The following is a 14,212-nucleotide window of genomic DNA, read 5'->3' on the forward strand; positions in this document are numbered from 1 at the left end:
GTGAGCTCAAAATGAAAGGACGGACAAGTTTGAAATGGCGTACGAGGTCGAAATGGCGGGCGAGCGCAAAATGGCGGGCGAGCTTGAAATGGCGGACGAGCTCAAAATGGCGGACGAGTTTGAAATGAAATGACGGACGAGTTTGAAATGACGGGAGACCTCGAAATGGTGGACGAGCTCGAAATGGCTAGTGAGCTTGATATGCGGACGAGCTGGAAATGGCGGACGAGCTCGAAATGGCGGACAAGCTCGAAATGAAATGATGGACGAGTTTGAAATGGCGTACGAGGTCGAAATGGCGGGTGAGCTCAAAATGGCGGGCGAGCACGAAATGGCTGACGAGCTCAAAATGGCGGACGAGTTTGAAATGGCGGACGAGCTCGAAATGGCGGGCGAGCTCGAAATGGCAGACGAGCTCGACATCGCGAGTGAGTATGAAATGGCGGACAAGCTCGAAATGGCGGGCAAGCTCGAAATGGCGGACGAGCTCGAAATGGCGGACGAGCTCGAAATGGCGGACGAGTTTGAAATGAAATGACGCACGAGTTTGAAATGACGGGAGAGCTCGACATGGCGGAGGAGCTCGAAATGGCTGGCGAGCTTGATATGCGGACGAGCTCAAAATGGCAGACGAGCACGAAATAGCGGACGACCACGAAATGGTGGACCAGCTTGAAATGGCGGACCAGCTCGAAATGAAATGACGGACGAGTTTGAATTGGCGGACGAGCTCGAAATGGCGGGTGAGCTCGAAATGGCGGACGAGCTCGAAATGGCGGGCGAGCTCGAAATGGCGGACGAGCTCGAAATCGCGAGTGAGTATCAAATGGCGGACAAGCTCGAAATGGCGGGCAAGCTCGAAATGGCGGACGAGCTCGAAATGGCGGACGAGCTCGAAATGGCGGACGAGTTTGAAATGAAATGACGCACGAGTTTGAAATGACGGGAGAGCTCGAAATGGCGGACGAGCTCGAAATGGCTGGCGAGCTTGATATGCGGACGAGCTCAAAATGGCAGACGAGCACGAAATGGCGGACGAGCACGAAATGGTGGACCAGCTTGAAATGGCGGACCAGCTCAAAATGAAATGACGGACGAGTTTGAATTGGCGGACGAGCTCGAAATGGCGGGTGAGCTCGAAATGGCGGACGAGCTCGAAATGAAAGGACGGACAAGTTTGAGATGGCGTACGAGGTCGAAATGGCGGGTGAGCTCAAAATGGCGGGCGAGCTCGAAATGGCGGACGAGCTCGAAATGGCGGACGAGCTCGAAATGCCGGAGGAGCTCGAAGTGGCAGGCGAGCTCGAAATGGCTGGCAAGCTCGAAATGGCGGACGCGCACGAAATGGCAGGCGAGCATGAAATGGCGGACGAGCAGGAAATGGCGGACGAGCTCGAAATGGCGGACGAGCTGGAAATGAAATGACGGACGAGTTCGAAATGGCGGACGAGCACGAAATGGCGGACAAGCTCGAAATGGCTGACAAGCACAAAATGGCGGACGTGTTGGAAATGGCGGACGAGCACAAAATGGCGGACGAGCAGGAAATGGCCGACGAGCTCGAAATGGCGGACGAGCTGGAAATGAAATGACGGACGAGTTCGAAATGGCGGACGAGCACGAAATGGCGGACGAGCACGAAATGGCGGATGAGCTCAAAATGGCGGACGAGTTTGAAATGGAGGATGAGCTCGAAATGGCAGACGAGCTCAAAATGGCGGACGAGTTTGAAATGGAGGATGAGCTCGAAATGGCAGACGAGCTCGAAATCGCGAGTGAGTATGAAATGGCGAACGAGCTCGAAATGGCGGGCGAGCTCGAAATGGCGGACGAGCTCAAAATGGCGGACGAGTTTGACATGGCGGACGAGCTCGAAATGGCAGACGAGCTTGAAATGGCAGACGAGCTCGAAATGGAGGATGAGCTCGAAATGGCGTGCAAGCTCGAAATGGCGGACGAGCTCGAAATGGCGGACGAGCTCGAAATGGCGGACGAGCTCGAAATGGTGGATGGACACGCAATTGCGGACGGGTACGAAATGGACGAACTCAAAATGGTGGACATTTTGAAATGTTTGACATTTGGACATTTGGAAAATGGTGGACATTTGGAAATGGTGGACAAGCACGAAATGGGGAACAAGCTTGAAATGGCGGACGAGCTCGAAATGAAATGACGGACGAGTTTGACATGGCGGACGAGCTCGAAATGGCAGACGAGCTTGAAATGGCAGACGAGCTCGAAATGGCGGATGAGCTCAAAATAGCGTGCAAGCTCGAAATGGTGGACGAGCTCGAAATGGCGGACGAGCCTGAAATGGCGGACGAGCTCGAAATGGCGGACGAGCACGAAATGGCGGACAAGCTCGAAATGCCGGACGAGCAAGAAATGGCGGACGAGCACGAAATGGTGGACAAGCTCGAAATTGTGGACCAGCTCGAAATGAAATGACGGACGAGTTTGAAATGGCGGACGAGCTCGAAATGGTGGACGAGCTCAAAATGAAAGCACGGACAAGTTTGAAATGGCGTACGAGGTCGAAATGGTGGGCGAGCTCAAAATGGCGGGCGAGCTCGAAATGGCTGGCGAGCTTGATATGCGGACGAGCTCAAAATGGCAGACGAGCACGAAATAGCGGACGACCACGAAATGGTGGACCAGCTTGAAATGGCGGACCAGCTCGAAATGAAATGACGGACGAGTTTGAATTGGCGGACGAGCTCGAAATGGCGGGTGAGCTCGAAATGGCGGACGAGCTCGAAATGGCGGGCGAGCTCGAAATGGCGGACGAGCTCGAAATCGCGAGTATCAAATGGCGGACAAGCTCGAAATGGCGGGCAAGCTCGAAATGGCGGACGAGCTCGAAATGGCGGACGAGCTCGAAATGGCGGACGAGCTCGAAATGGCGGACGAGTTTGAAATGAAATGACGCACGAGTTTGAAATGACGGGAGAGCTCGAAATGGCGGACGAGCTCGAAATGGCTGGCGAGCTTGATATGCGGACGAGCTCAAAATGGCAGACGAGCACGAAATGGCGGACGAGCACGAAATGGTGGACCAGCTTGAAATGGCGGACCAGCTCAAAATGAAATGACGGACGAGTTTGAATTGGCGGACGAGCTCGAAATGGCGGGTGAGCTCGAAATGGCGGACGAGCTCGAAATGAAAGGACGGACAAGTTTGAGATGGCGTACGAGGTCGAAATGGCGGGTGAGCTCAAAATGGCGGGCGAGCTCGAAATGGCGGACGAGCTCGAAATGGCGGACGAGCTCGAAATGCCGGAGGAGCTCGAAGTGGCAGGCGAGCTCGAAATGGCTGGCAAGCTCGAAATGGCGGACGCGCACGAAATGGCAGGCGAGCATGAAATGGCGGACGAGCAGGAAATGGCGGACGAGCTCGAAATGGCGGACGAGCTGGAAATGAAATGACGGACGAGTTCGAAATGGCGGACGAGCACGAAATGGCGGACAAGCTCGAAATGGCTGACAAGCACAAAATGGCGGACGTGTTGGAAATGGCGGACGAGCACAAAATGGCGGACGAGCAGGAAATGGCCGACGAGCTCGAAATGGCGGACGAGCTGGAAATGAAATGACGGACGAGTTCGAAATGGCGGACGAGCACGAAATGGCGGACGAGCACGAAATGGCGGATGAGCTCAAAATGGCGGACGAGTTTGAAATGGAGGATGAGCTCGAAATGGCAGACGAGCTCAAAATGGCGGACGAGTTTGAAATGGAGGATGAGCTCGAAATGGCAGACGAGCTCGAAATCGCGAGTGAGTATGAAATGGCGAACGAGCTCGAAATGGCGGGCGAGCTCGAAATGGCGGACGAGCTCAAAATGGCGGACGAGTTTGACATGGCGGACGAGCTCGAAATGGCAGACGAGCTTGAAATGGCAGACGAGCTCGAAATGGCGGATGAGCTCGAAATGGCGTGCAAGCTCGAAATGGCGGACGAGCTCGAAATGGCGGACGAGCTCGAAATGGCGGACGAGCTCGAAATGGTGGATGGGCACGCAATTGCGGACGGGTACGAAATGGACGAACTCAAAATGGTGGACATTTTGAAATGTTTGACATTTGGACATTTGGAAAATGGTGGACATTTGGAAATGGTGGACAAGCACGAAATGGGGAACAAGCTTGAAATGGCGGACGAGCTCGAAATGAAATGACGGACGAGTTTGACATGGCGGACGAGCTCGAAATGGCAGACGAGCTTGAAATGGCAGACGAGCTCGAAATGGCGGATGAGCTCGAAATAGCGTGCAAGCTCGAAATGGTGGACGAGCTCGAAATGGCGGACGAGCCTGAAATGGCGGACGAGCTCGAAATGGCGGACGAGCTCGAAATGGCGGTAGAGCTCGAAATGGCGGACGAGCTCGAAATGGTGGACGAGCTCAAAATGGCAGACGAGCACGAAATGGCGGACAAGCTCGAAATGCCGGACGAGCACGAAATGGCGGACGAGCACGAAATGGTGGACTAGCTCGAAATTGTGGACCAGCTCGAAATGAAATGACGGACGAGTTTGAAATGGCGGACGAGCTCGAAATGGTGGACGAGCTCAAAATTAAAGCACGGACAAGTTTGAAATGGCGTACGAGGTCGAAATGGTGGGCGAGCTCAAAATGGCGGGCGAGCACGAAATGGCTGACGAGCTCAAAATGGCGGACGAGTTTGAAATGGAGGACGAGCTTGAAATGACGGGCGAGCTCGAAATAGCGGATGAGCTCGAAATCGCGAGTGAGTATGAAATGGCGGACAAGCTCGAAATGGCGGGCAAGCTCGAAATGGCAGACGAGCTCGAAATGGCGGATGAGCTCGAAATAGCGGACGAGTTTGAAATGAAATGTCGGACGAGTTTGAAATGACGGGAGAGCTCGAAATGGCGGACGAGCTCGAAATGGCTGGCGAGCTTGATATGCAGACGAGCTCGAAATGGCGGACGAGCACGAAATAGCGGGCGAGCACGAAATGGCTGACGAGCTCAAAATGGCGGACGAGTTTGAAATGGCGGACGAGCTCGAAATGGCGGACGAGCTCGAAATGGGGGACGAGCTCGAAATGGCGGACGAGCTCGAAATGGCGGACGAGTTTGAAATGAAATGACGCAGGAGTTTGAAATGACGGGAGAGCTCGAAATGGCGGACGAGCTCGAAATGGCTGGCGAGCTTGATCTGCGGACGAGCTCGAAATGGCAGACGAGCACGAAATGGCGGACAAGCTCGAAATGGCCAGTGAGCTTGATATGCGGACGAGCTGGAAATGGCGGACGAGCTCGAAATGTCGGACAAGCTCGAAATGAAATGATGGACGAGTTTGAAATGGCGTATGAGGTCGAAATGGCGGGTGAGCTCAAAATGGCGGGCGAGCACGAAATGGCTGACGAGCTCAAAATGGCGGACGAGTTTGAAATGGCGGACGAGCTCGAAATGGCGGGCGAGCTCGAAATGGCAGACGAGCTCGACATCGCGAGTGAGTATGAAATGGCGGACAAGCTCGAAATGGCGGGCAAGCTCGAAATGGCGGACGAGCTCGAAATGGCGGACGAGCTCGAAATGGCGGACGAGTTTGAAATGAAATGACGCACGAGTTTGAAATGACGGGAGAGCTCGACATGGCGGAGGAGCTCGAAATGGCTGGCGAGCTTGATATGCGGACGAGCTCAAAATGGCAGACGAGCACGAAATAGCGGACGACCACGAAATGGTGGACCAGCTTGAAATGGCGGACCAGCTCGAAATGAAATGACGGACGAGTTTGAATTGGCGGACGAGCTCGAAATGGCGGGTGAGCTCGAAATGGCGGACGAGCTCGAAATGGCGGGCGAGCTCGAAATGGTGGACGAGCTCGAAATCGCGAGTGAGTATCAAATGGCGGACAAGCTCGAAATGGCGGGCAAGCTCGAAATGGCGGACGAGCTCGAAATGGCGGACGAGCTCGAAATGGCGGACGAGTTTGAAATGAAATGACGCACGAGTTTGAAATGACGGGAGAGCTCGAAATGGCGGACGAGCTCGAAATGGCTGGCGAGCTTGATATGCGGACGAGCTCAAAATGGCAGACGAGCACGAAATGGCGGACGAGCACGAAATGGTGGACCAGCTTGAAATGGCGGACCAGCTCAAAATGAAATGACGGACGAGTTTGAATTGGCGGACGAGCTCGAAATGGCGGGTGAGCTCGAAATGGCGGACGAGCTCGAAATGAAAGGACGGACAAGTTTGAGATGGCGTACGAGGTCGAAATGGCGGGTGAGCTAAAAATGGCGGGCGAGCTCGAAATGGCGGACGAGCTCGAAATGGCGGACGAGCTCGAAATGGCGGACGAGCTCGAAATGGCGGACGAGCTCGAAATGGCTGGCAAGCTCGAAATGGCGGACGCGCACGAAATGGCAGGCGAGCATGAAATGGCGGACGAGCAGGAAATGGCGGACGAGCTCGAAATGGCGGACGAGCTGGAAATGAAATGACGGACGAGTTCGAAATGGCGGACGAGCACGAAATGGCGGACAAGCTCGAAATGGCGGACGTGTTGGAAATGGCGGACGAGCACAAAATGGCGGACGAGCAGGAAATGGCCGACGAGCTCGAAATGGCGGACGAGCTGGAAATGAAATGACGGACGAGTTCGAAATGGCGGACGAGCACGAAATGGCGGACGAGCACGAAATGGCGGATGAGCTCAAAATGGCGGACGAGTTTGAAATGGAGGATGAGCTCGAAATGGCAGACGAGCTCAAAATGGCGGACGAGTTTGAAATGGAGGATGAGCTCGAAATGGCAGACGAGCTCAAAATGGCAGACGAGTTTGAAATGGCGAACGAGCTCGAAATGGCGGGCGAGCTCGAAATGGCGGACGAGCTCAAAATGGCGGACGAGTTTGACATGGCGGACGGGCTCGAAATGGCAGACGAGCTTGAAATGGCAGACGAGCTTGAAATGGCAGACGAGCTCGAAATGGAGGATGAGCTCGAAATGGCGTGCAAGCTCGAAATGGCGGACGAGCTCGAAATGGCGAACGAGCTCGAAATGGCGGACGAGCTCGAAATGGCGGACGAGCTCGAAATGGTGGATGGACACGCAATTGCGGACGGGTACAAAATGGACGAACTCAAAATGGTGGACATTTTGAAATGTTTGACATTTGGACATTTGGAAAATGGTGGACATTTGGAAATGGTGGACAAGCACAAAATGGGGAACAAGCTTGAAATGGCAGACGAGCTCGAAATGGCGGATGAGCTCAAAATAGCGTGCAAGCTCGAAATGGTGGACGAGCTCGAAATGGCGGACGAGCCTGAAATGGCGGACGAGCTCGAAATGGCGGACGAGCTCGAAATGGCGGTAGAGCTCGAAATGGCGGACGAGCTCGAAATGGTGGACGAGCTCAAAATGGCAGACAAGCACGAAATGGCGGACAAGCTCGAAATGCCGGACGAGCAAGAAATGGCGGACGAGCACGAAATGGTGGACTAGCTCGAAATTGTGGACCAGCTCGAAATGAAATGACGGGCGAGTTTGAAATGGCGGACGAGCTCGAAATGGTGGACGAGCTCAAAATGAAAGCACGGACAAGTTTGAAATGGCGTACGAGGTCGAAATGGTGGGCGAGCTCAAAATGGCGGGCGAGCTCGAAATGGCTGGCGAGCTTGATATGCGGACGAGCTCAAAATGGCAGACGAGCACGAAATGGCGGACGAGCACGAAATGGTGGACCAGCTTGAAATGGCGGACCAGCTCGAAATGAAATGACGGACGAGTTTGAATTGGCGGACGAGCTCGAAATGGCGGGTGAGCTCGAAATGGCGGACGAGCTCGAAATGGCGGGCGAGCTCGAAATGGCGGACGAGCTCGAAATCGCGAGTGAGTATCAAATGGCGGACAAGCTCGAAATGGCGGGCAAGCTCGAAATGGCGGACGAGCTCGAAATGGCGGACGAGCTCGAAATGGCGGACGAGTTTGAAATGAAATGACGCACGAGTTTGAAATGACGGGAGAGCTCGAAATGGCGGACGAGCTCGAAATGGCTGGCGAGCTTGATATGCGGACGAGCTCAAAATGGCAGACGAGCACGAAATGGCGGACGAGCACGAAATGGTGGACCAGCTTGAAATGGCGGACCAGCTCAAAATGAAATGACGGACGAGTTTGAATTGGCGGACGAGCTCGAAATGGCGGGTGAGCTCGAAATGGCGGACGAGCTCCAAATGGCTGGCGAGCTCGATTTACGGACGAGCTCGAAATGGTGGAACAATGTTCTGTCACATGTTCCGAGTTAGTCAGGAGGTCCAATGCAGAATAGTGTACGACCCTGCTGATTCCGTGTTAGAATAGTGCAACAGGTGTAAATTGACTGTCGAGACACACAGAAACGTGAATCAACTTGTTGCCAACTCTGGATATGGATAGTATGGCCGCCATGACAGTTTCCAAAATGGTCGCCATTAAATACACTTTTCGTCATATTTCAGCCGCAAATTGACATGAAATTACAAAATTAGGGTCGATTTCCATGTTTTTGAGCATGCCTGAGCTGATGGGAGTATAGAAAAAAACATTGCTCCATCCATTTTCTAAAAATAATATGACTTGTTTTTCACTATATTATTTTTAAAGAAATGTTCAGGCTCGAATTAGAATGTCTGATTATACAAACCACAATCAATGAATTTTACAACTTTACTATAAAATGAACCTAAACTACATAACTGTGTGTTTTTCTGTTACCCAGGACTAACTGAAAAATGAAAGCCGCAAGATTTCTCACAGGGGGTTCAAGGGATCGAGAAGAAGAAGAGCATGTAGACTGGAATAAATGCTTTATTTGCCAGGACAGTTCAAAAACTAGCAAGTCAACGCCACTTCGAAAGACTACAATCGTTGGTGTGAAAACTGTAGCTGAATGTTGCAAAGAAAGAGAGAAATATAATGACGCTAAATATGTTGACTCATTCTCAAGAATCAGAAAATATTCTGTACCGGAGCACGTCGAAAAGATTCAATGGCACAAATTCTGCTATAGTGACTTTACTCACGCACAAAAATAGACAGACTGAAGTCAAGGATTCAGCCACAATCTGTGACTTACGCAGAAGAGATACCCACAACATCAGGTTCCTCAGAGAAATACCATGTCCCAAAGTCACTAAGATCCGCGCACAGCGCTATGGATTGGTCAAAATGCGCTTTCTGCCAGACTGACATTCCTGGAAAAGCTGGTGTCCTGACAAATGTTGAATTTTATCACACATCATCCAGGATGCTTAGTTTGGCCCAATTTGACCCCACCATGCGTCACAGGTTTGCAGGTGTTTCAGACTTGATGGCAGCTGAAGGTAAATATCACCTCAAGTGTTATGTTTCTTTTCGCAGAAAGTATAAAAAGGAGAGTGGAGAGAAAAACCAGTCTCCTGAAAGCATCTGTTTCAGAAATGTGATGAACCAGCTTGAGAAAGAGCTGCAGAAGGGACATGTGTTTACCCTGAAAAACATCTGGGAACACTACAGCATGCTGTTATTGAATGATTTTGGAATTGAGGCTGGAGCCTACAAAAGCTACAATTTCAAGCAGAAAGTGGAGGTTCACTTTGGTAGTGACAAGGTGACATTCGTGCAACCATTGGATGTCACAAAACCCCTCATAGTTGCGTCCTCAACTGTGACAAAGTTTGCCATGAGAACCGCCGTGAATGATTTATCTGAAGAAGGTGAAAGTTCTGAAGAAGATGAATTGGCCCAGTGCAGTCTGCCTCATCATGAGAACGAAATCCTTAGCTGGATCTTCAGAGTGGGCATAAAGATTTACAGTGACGTAAAACACTCTCCAGGGCATAGCATTATCGGTGGACTGAACACAGAAAATGCAGAGCGAATTGTACCTGAAACCCTGTACATGCTTGTAAAGCTTCTTTGTGGTGGTGACAGCACTGACAATATGGACAATGAAGAAGCGGATGAGACAGATACCAAGAACAAAGTTCTGAGCATCTGCCAAGACATTATTCATGTGGCTTCAGGAGGCAAAAAACTGACCCCCAAACACCTAGGCCTTGGCCTTCTCTTCACCAGGCTACACGCTCAAAAGAGCTTGTCAATCTTTTTCATGCAGCTGCACACACAGTTGGGTACGATACAGTGAGGCGCATTGACACAGCAATTGCCAATGATGTTATACAATGCTTCCGAGATAACGGAAATGTCATGATCCCAAGGAACTTTCTCAACATCCCAACTACCACAGGATATTTGAGATATTCTAATGACAACATTGACATAATTGAGGAGACGCTGACTGGGTCTTTTCATGCAAGTCAGTGCGTGGCCCTCAGACGCAAGGGAGAACAAGAGCCAGTGATGGACATTCAGATTAAACCTGGCCGCTCCAAAGTTCTCAGTGCCCCTCCTGAAATGACAAGCGTCCAAGAGGCCAATATGACCAACTTGAAGCCAGAACCTGTTTTCTCTGAACCACTGCAGCATAGATGGTACTCACCCGTTGAACAGAAAATCAAAGCAGCCAACACTCAGGAGCTTGCCTGGATCTTGGCCAGATTGCATCAACAAAATAATCAGGCCGTTCCAGGCTGGAGTGGCTTTAACCAGAAGATGTCCACAGTTGAGCCACCAGTGACAGTCATCGGGCCAATGCCGATTCTGAATGCCCCAGCACATGACTTTGACACGCTGTGGACGGTTCTACAGAAATGCCAGGCAATGACAAAGAAGATTGGGGAGAAGTACACTGTCATCACTTTTGATGAACAGCTTTAGTGCAAAGCAAAGATGCTGCAATGGGATAAGAACGGCTGTCAGGATCTGGTCATCATGCTTGGAGGATTTCATATCCAATTGAATTTCACGAAAGTACTAGGACAGTACATGGATTCGTCAGGCCTGGAGAACATTTGGATGGAAAGTGGAGTCCTTGGTGGAAAGGCATGTGAACAAGTAATCAAAGGGAAAGGGTGGAACCGTGTCATCCGCGTTCACAAGTTGACTTTAGAGGCACTTTGGTCCGTTCTCTGGGCATGCTTCACAGCATGGGCCAAAGAAAATGACAAGCTCATCCGGGATGACTTGAAAGGTGCAGCTGGAAGAGTTTCAGATGCCTTTGCCAACAAAGATGATAGAGGAATGAATTCCTCTTTTGGAGAACTTTTGTCTGAGGTGGAAGAGGTGCAGGTCCTGTTTCAAGAGTTTGAAGCTACTTGTTCAGAAAATGCCACCTTTAGATTCTGGAGAACATACATGAAGTTGATCTCCATCCTCTTGAGGTTCACACATGCTCTTCGTGAAGGAGACTGGATCCTGTTCCTGACATCATTTGCTGAAATGCTTCCCTGGTTTGCAGCATTTGATCATTTCCATTACTCTCGCTGGGGAGCTGTCTTCCTTGCTGACATGCACATGTTGCCGACAACAGCTCCAGAAGTGCACAGAGGTTTCCTTGCAGGAGACTTTGTCACAAAAGAAACAAAGCAGAAGTTCAATGAAATACCTGATGACCAGGCAATTGAACATGTGAACAAAGCCGGCAAAGTAGCTGGAGGTTTGGTTGGAATAACAAAAACAGACTCCGCCCGTGACAGATGGGCTCTCTCTTTCAACGAAAGAGCTCAGCTTACCAGAGACACAAAAAACATGTTCACACTCGCTGGCAGTGAGGAAGACGACGATGATGAGCATGACTGTGCGCATAAAGATTTCGGTCCCAAGAGAATGATCCAAGACCAAGAGTATGTGCTAAAGCTCATTGACCTATTCAAGACCCACAATCCATTTGATCGCACTTCCCCAGAATTAGTCTCAATTACGACAGGGGACATTGCCAGTGATGTTGTGACAAGTGATCTCTTGAATGCTGAAATCACTGGAAAGCAGCTCATCATAGACTTCGTGGAGGACCGGTTGATCAATAAGACAACAAGGTTTCATGACAGAATCAAGTCTAAGAATCTGCACACTTTCGAGAGCATGTACACTGTTGAAGTCAAAGTGGGAAAGGAAAAAATGGTCACACTAAAGGCAGACAGAAAACTTCTGACACGTGTGGTGACAGCAATGCAGGCAGGCCGAGACGTTGACATGAACAAAATGCTGGAGCAAGAGATATGCGCAGTTCCTCTGTCATTGGCAATGCCTAATGGCAGATTACGTCTACCTCTGAACAAAGCTGACCTTGGCAAGATTCTCCAGCAAGGCTTGCCAAACGTTGCTCCAGAACCGTTATCGACATGCACTATCATCGATGGCATGGCACTGATCCAGGCACTCGGGAACAGGATGAATGCTAAAACGCTTGGTGAATGGGCAGATTCTGTTGCAGATCATATTAGTCATGTTTTTTCCAACTATTGCTCCAGGGTTGATCTTGCCTTTGATCAGTATAGGAAGAAAACGATCAAATCAACAGCTCGAAGTCAGAGGATACGGGGCAAGAAAGCAATCAGAAGAGACGTGCAAACAAGAAGCCAGTCCATGGGGCAATGGAATACACTCATCTGCCTCGATGAAAACAAAGCTGGCTTAGCAAATTTTCTATGCACAGAGTTAGCAAACAAGTTCCAGAATCACGAACAGGAGCTGGTACTGAATGGAGGCTTCACAGATCCTGCAAAAGTGTGGACGTCGTCAGGGAGAGATGTCTCACACTTGTCATCTCCTGAGCACGAAGAGGCTGATACTCGCATTCTTCTCCATGCCAAGGAAGCATATGAACAGGGGTACATGCAAACTGTTGTTGTTAGCCGGGACACTTATGTCCTCATTCTCCTTGTTGCCTATCAGCCGCATCTCAGTCCCTTTCTCTGGATGAATGCAGGGACACCCAAAAAGCAACACTACATTCCCATTGACTCCATCAATATCCCAGATTCGCAGAGGGAGTCACTTCTGGCATTTCATGCAGTGACAGGTTCAGACAGCACAAGCCAGTTTGCTGGAATTGCGAAGCGCTCTGCATGGGCTGTCTTTCAAAACAACTCCCACCTGTTGAATAACCTAGGCAAAGAGGAAATTCCTGATGAGAGTGTGATTGCAGATGCTGAGTCATTTGTCTGCAGGCTTTATGACCCTCATGGCCAAGATAACTCAATTCAGCGAGTAAGATGTGATCTGTTTCTCAGTCTGACCAAAGCTATTGAGAATCTGCCTCCAACTCGCGATGCTCTGATTCTACACATCAAGCGAGCGCACTACCAGACTTTTGTGTGGAGAAGAGCCTTGGAATTTGAACCACATCTACCTGCACCTGAGAACTGTGGGTGGGAACAGGTCGTCAAAGATGGCAACGAGACATTTCAGCCGCGACTCATGACTGCACAGCCTATTACTGCTTACTGTGTAGAACTGACGACATGCAAATGCCGTGGGTCATGCTCAACTCGACGGTGAAAATGTACACGGAATGGACTGCCTTGCACGAAAGCATGTGGATGCAAAGCCCTTTGTAGGAACCCGTTCAGTGTACAAGCCGATCAATAGCTCTGAAAATTGTACTTGGGTGTTCTCACAACACTTTTCTCTTCTGCAAAGCAACGTAATTTTGTGTTAGAAAGAATCTGACAGCTGTTGAAATAACCTTTGACTGACTGTAAACCCATCTCCATCAATAGTGCTAAACATTTTCTTTTTCACATTTGTTGCTCGTATGTGCATTTTCAATTTCGTCTTTAAGTTGTCAATTATGTGAAAAGTTGTGATCCAGTACAAAAATAAAGCACAAAATAGTGTTCCTCGTGTCAGATTACATAGTATTTCACAATCATGACAAATTTCTGGCTAGTACAATTTGCAGTAAGAAAAAGACTAAATCTGATGGCGGCCATTTTGATTACTGTCATGGCGGCCATAATATTCAGATGCAGACTTGGCAACAAGTGGAACTAAACTTGGTCATGCCTAGACTCTTCAAAAACACCAGTTGCACCATTCTAACATGAAATCAGCAGCGAACCTATTTTCTAGGCTAGCTACAGATTTTGGCTTCTAGACTAAGTTGCCAATCTTCAAAATTCGTCACAATCTTCCAAATCCTCCCAATCTTTCCAATCTTCCAAAGCCTCTAAATCTTCCAAAACTTTGAAATCTCTGCCGACTTTCTCAAAGTTAAGATTCCGGTCGTTATATGTGCCGTGTTAACTGTTTATTTTCTCACACATGTTTCTGAGTGTTCCGAGATTGGTTTTGTTTCTAAAATCGTGC

The sequence above is a fragment of the Eptatretus burgeri genome, unplaced genomic scaffold (genome assembly GCF_056783735.1).
Source record: "Eptatretus burgeri isolate ZD-2024b unplaced genomic scaffold, Ebu_testis_v1 Ebu_testis_scaffold_360, whole genome shotgun sequence".
Classification (NCBI taxonomy): Eukaryota; Metazoa; Chordata; class Myxini; order Myxiniformes; family Myxinidae; genus Eptatretus; species Eptatretus burgeri.